The 5,908-nt window shown below is 41.4% G+C and overlaps 1 non-coding gene across 1 annotated transcript; it reads left to right on the forward strand.

The window, feature by feature from the left end:
- Positions 1-3,232: 3,232 nt before the first annotated feature.
- LOC141687777 (small nucleolar RNA R71) lies at positions 3,233-3,339 on the forward strand. Its single transcript, XR_012561260.1, has one exon. It is a non-coding gene; the product is annotated as a small nucleolar RNA R71 (small nucleolar RNA).
- Positions 3,340-5,908: the final 2,569 nt, after the last annotated feature.

The raw sequence follows: 5,908 nt of genomic DNA on the forward strand, positions 1-5,908 counted from the left end.
GCGAATAGCTGCATGATCAGTGAATACTGTTACTTTCGTACCAAGCAGATAAGATCGAAATTTCTCAAAGACAAAAACTATAGCCAAAAGCTCCTTCTCAGTAGTGGTGTAGTTCAATTGGGCCCCATTTAAAGTCTTACTCGCATAGTAGACCACATGGAAGAGATTTTTCTTGCGCTGTCCCAGAACTGCACCTACCGCATAGTCACTCGCATCACACATCATCTCAAACGGTTCTGTCCAATCTGGTGCTGTAATAACTGGTGCCGTGATCAAACTCTCCTTGAGAGTCTCGAATGCTGCCAAACATTCATCATCAAATTTGAAAGGCACATCTTTCTCAAGTAAATTGCACAACGGCTTAGATATCTTTGAAAAGTCCTTGATGAATCGCCGATAAAAACCCGCATGACCGAGAAAACTACGGATTCCTTTCACCGAATTAGGTGGGGGAAGATTTTCAATGACTCCCACCTTGGCCTTGTCCACCTCCAGACCTTTACTAGAGACCTTATGCCCAAGGATAATGCCTTCACGCACCATAAAATGACATTTCTCCCAATTAAGCACCAAATTAGTTTCCACGCATCTTTTGAGTACGGCGCGCAGATTATTCAAACATTCATCATATGAGTGTCCAAAGACGGAGAAGTCATCCATGAACACTTCGATGTTATTTCCAATCATGTCAGAGAATATAGCCATCATACATCTCTGAAAGGTGGCCGGGGTGCCACATAACCCAAAAGAAACTCTACGAAAAGCAAATGTGCCAAATGGACAAGTGAAGGTAGTCTTTTCCTGATCCTCTGGTGCAATACAAATCTGATTATACCCGGAATAACCATCCAGAAGACAAAAATACTCATGTCCCGCCAATCTGTCAAACATTTGATCAATGAATGGGAGAGGGAAGTGATCCTTCCTTGTGGCTTTGTTCAATTTCCTATAATCCATGCATACTCTCCATCCTGTAACTGTTTGAGTAGGGATGAGCTCATTCTTTTCATTTGCAACCACAGTGATACCTCCTTTCTTAGGTACACATTGCACGGGGCTCACCCACGAGCTGTTAGAAATAGGATAAATGATGCCTGCATCTAGCCATTTCAGAATTTCTTTCTTCACTACATCCTTCATGATCGGGTTCAATCTTCGCTGCTGTTCCACAGTTGGCTTACTACCTTCCTCTAACAGAATTTTATGCATACAATATGAAGGACTTATCCCCTTGATGTCTGCTATGGTCCATCCTATAGCCGATTTGAATTCTCTCAAAATCCTTAAGAGCTTGTCTTCCTCACTACCTGAAAGGTCAGCTGAAATAATAACAGGTAATGTAGATGAATCACCTAAAAAAGCATACCTCAAGTGTTCAGGTAATGGTTTGAGCTCCAAGGTAGGTGCTTCCTCTATTGATGGTTTGAGCTTCCCTTCAGCATTCTTAAGGTCAGAAGTACCAAGAGATTCAAATGGTATGTCGAGCTTTCGCTTCCATGGAGAAGCGTTCAGATATTGTAATTGCTCGTTGCTATCTTCATCATCGCTGTCAAAATCCCCCACTAAGGCCTTTTCCAATGCATCATACATTAGCATGTGATCGAGTTCCGAAGTAACTGCGGAATCAATCACATCCACTTTTAAACACTCCTCATCTTCTGTAGGGAATTTTATTGCCTTAAATACGTTGAAGGTCACATCCTGATCTTGGACCCGCATAGTAAGTTCCCCTTTTTGCACATCTATCAAGGTACGGCCAGTAGCCAAGAAAGGCCTCCCCAAGATTATGGGAATCTTCTTATCTTCCTCAAAATCCAGAATAACAAAATCTGCAGGAAAGAAGAGCTTATCCACCTTGACGAGCACATCCTCAACTATGCCCCTTGGGTAAGTAATGGAACGGTCTGCCAATTGTAGCGACATGTATATGGGTTTTGGATCAGGCAGATCCAGCTTTTTAAAGATCGACAAGGGCATCAGATTAATGCTTGCTCCCAAATCACAAAGGCACTTGTCAAAAGTTAGATTGCCAATGGTGCAAGGAATGGTGAAGCTTCCTGGATCTTTCAGTTTTGGTGGTAACTTTTGCTGCAGAACAGCGCTGCATTCTTCCGTGAGAGCAACGGTTTCAAGGTCATCCAGTTTCACCTTCCTTGAAAGAATAGTCTTCATAAACTTCGCATAACTAGGCATTTGTTCCAGAGCCTCAGCGAAAGGTATATTGATGTGAAGTTTCTTGAACACCTCCAGAAACTTCCCGAACTGTCTATCCAGCTTTTGTTGCTGCAATCTCTTAGGAAAAGGTGGTGGAGGATAGAGCTGTTTCTCCCCTGTATTAGCCTCAGGCAGAGTGTGTTCAACAGTAGTCTTCCTTGGTTCCGCCACTTTCTCCTTTTGCTTAGATTTTTCATCTCTAACTTCAGCTTCGACTTCTTTTGCCTTTTCAGCATCAGCTACTTTTCCAGACCTTAAGGTAATAGCCTTGACTTGCTTTTTAGCTTCCTTCCTGCCTGGTACTTCCGTGTCACTGGGAAGAGTGCCAGGTTGACGATTGAGCACTGCATTGGCTAATTGACCGATTTGATTTTCCAAGGTCTTGATAGAAACCTCTTGACTCTTGCACAACAGCTTAAGTTCCTCAAAATCAGCACTAGTAGGTGCAGCTGCACTTCCCTGTTGAGGATATGATTGCCTTGTAGCATACTGTTGTGGTTGCTGGAATCCAGGTGGGTTAAACTGTTTACTCACTCCTTGCTGATATGGTGGCTGAATAGCATTCTGATTATTCCCCCAGCTGAAATTTGGATGATTTCTGTTGTTAGGATGATAGGTTGCTGGCACAGGCTGCTGTTGTCGCTGATAATTATTCACATACTGAACAGATTCGTTGATAAGAGAACACTGATCTGTAGCATGGGAACCTGCACAAAGCTCACAAACCATAGCTATTTGATTAACTCCATACGTAGCCAAAGAATCAACCTTCATTGATAGCGCTTGGAGCTGGGCTGCAATAGCGGTGGTTGCATCAACTTCCAGAATACCTGCTACCTTGCCTGACGTCATCCTCTGAGTTGGGTTTTGATGCTCATTTGCAGCCATCGTCTCGATAAGATTATACGCCTCAGTATAGCTTTTAGCCCATAAGGCGCCTCCAGCTGCTGCATCGAGCATGGGCCGAGATTGGGCCCCCAAACCATTATAAAAACCAGTGATTACCATCCAATCCGGCATTCCATGATGTGGACATTTTCTCAACATTTCCTTGTACCGTTCCCAAGCCTCGCACATAGATTCTGTAGGTTGCTGCGCAAACTGAGTAAGAGCACTCCTCATAGCAGCAGTCTTTGCCATTGGATAAAACTTCACCAGAAACTTTTGCGCAAGATCTTGCCACGTAGTGATGGACCCAGCTGGTTCAGAATGTAACCAGTCTTTAGCTTTATCCCTCAGTGAGAATGGGAAAAGCCTCAACTTGATAGCCTCATCAGTCACGCCATTATACTTAAAAGTGCTGCAGATCTCGACAAAATTCCTTATGTGCATGTTGGGGTCTTCAGTTGCCGCTCCTCCAAAAGAAACAGAATTCTGCACCATCTGAATAGTGCCCGGCTTGATTTCAAAGGTGTTAGCTTGAATAGCCGGATGAAGGATGCTTGACTGAATGTCATCAATTTTAGGCCGAGAAAAATCCATAAGAGCTGGATCAGCTTGAACAATACGATATCCCATGTTTACTGGTTCTTTCTGCTCAGTTCCTGAATCCGAATCCTCAAAATCTAACTTCTCCGGAGTATCAAGAACTTCGTCTTTCTCCTCAGCTGTATCTAAGGTCCTCTTGCGAGCACGAGAACGAGTTTGCATAAACGCTTGCTAAAGTACCTGAAACACGACCGAAAAGAGTAATTAACTACTACGTCCTAATCACTGAGTCCTAATGACCAATGATGGTAAGTACATAAACTAAACAAATACGCCGAGTCCCCGGCAGCGGCGCCAAAAACTTGTTAGGGCGAAATCACGCACTAATATTCACGCAAGTATACGCGTTCGCAAGTAATATAGAATACTTTCTAGTTCGTTCCCTCAGAGACTCAGACTAAGTTATTGTCTAATTAAACTCACTCACCAATGTATGATTACTTCTCAATGTTAAGATAACACTTAAAATTGTTGATTAAATATTAACTATAATTAACTACTTACTTAACCACTTAACTAACACTTCAATTTATCAATAATAAAACACTCATGAGATCACAACTTCATTATTACTTCCTTCTATAACCATTGTTATTACCTTTAGCATGTGCCAGTGATGATATTAATCGAATAACACGAAACTGATAAAAGCCAACTTTCATTGTACTAATACCATTCTACCAAACATCCACAATTAAGATAGAAGTTGAATAGTCATCAATTATGCTGAGTTCCTATATGTCTACAGAAATTGACAACACAACGATTTAAGCACAAGTTATTCCTTTTGATTACATAGGGCAAATAAAACTGTTAGAGTTACCCACTAATCATGCACAACGTACATGAACCTATGCTAGCATGGCAAGTTCTAAATCTCAAGATCCACCGTCGCTTCACAAGAGATTAACACCCTATCTTATATGTTCGCGACGCATATAAGACGAATACGCACAACCAATACTAGATATCATGCAATCATCACACACTAAAGTATTAAACAATTAACTAAAGAATTTCATAATAAATCCGTTGCAACCCCATGATCACGATTAGCCCATAATAGAACTTATCGCCATTATGGGTTCATATGAAATCATGATAAACGAACACAAGAAAATAACAACTAAACTAATTATATTAAAACAGAGTACGTCACAAGAGTAAATAAGTCAAAGCAAGAAAACTAGCATCCAACGTTACAACGAAACAAGAATCACAAGAATATATGCTTCCTCTTCGTTGCGGTGTGCTAAATCAGTCTTCTTCCTTATCTCCTTCGCTTCTTGCGCAAAACACAATCTAAAACATAATCTCTTTCATATTCCCTATGAAAACGTCTCAAATCTACTTATATAATAGTCCCATAAAACTCAGATTACATAGAAGTTGGAAGCTAAACAGAAATAGAAGTCTAAAATAATTCAGCTTTTTCCCCGACCCTGCGCGGCCGCTCAGCATTTCTGCGCGGGCGCGCAAGGCTGCTGCGCGGCCGCTCAGCATTGCTGCGCGGGTTCGCAGGACCCTACTGGAAAATTTCCAGGTTTGCTCCGTTCCTTCGCCATAATCTACCCGTTCTTTTCCTCTCGCAATGGTGAACACATGCCAAGGCTTATTCTTGATGATTCCTTCTCCGAAATGCAACTAATACCCTGAAATGCATAAACACTAGAAAAACGCATCAAATACACAAAATACTTGATTTCAAGACACTAATTTAAGCCATTTTAAGACGTTCTAAGTGGTATAAAATGCCACTTATCATGGTCTACTATGCGAGTAAGACTTTAAATGGTGCCCAATTGAACTACACCACTACTGAGAAGGAGCTTTTGGCTATAGTCTTTGGCTTTGAGAAATTTCGATCTTATCTGCTTGGTACGAAAGTATCAGTATTCACTGATCATGCAGCTATTCGCTATCTGGTTTCTAAGAAGGATTCGAAGCCGAGACTCATTCGTTGGGTGCTTTTACTTCAGGAATTTGAGTTAGAGATCAAAGATAGAAAAGGTACTGAGAATCAAGTAGCTGACCATCTCTCTAGGTTGGAGAATCCCGATTCTACTTCACAAGATAGGACGTTAATCAATGAATCTTTTCCGGATGAGCAGTTATTTGCAATTCAGGAGGAAGAACCATGGTTTGCAGATATTGTAAACTATCTTGTCAGCAATATAATGCCTCTTAATTTGACATCCGCTTAAAA

This window comes from Apium graveolens, chromosome 9 (assembly GCF_009905375.1).
Source record: "Apium graveolens cultivar Ventura chromosome 9, ASM990537v1, whole genome shotgun sequence".
NCBI classification, from domain to species: domain Eukaryota; kingdom Viridiplantae; phylum Streptophyta; class Magnoliopsida; order Apiales; family Apiaceae; genus Apium; species Apium graveolens.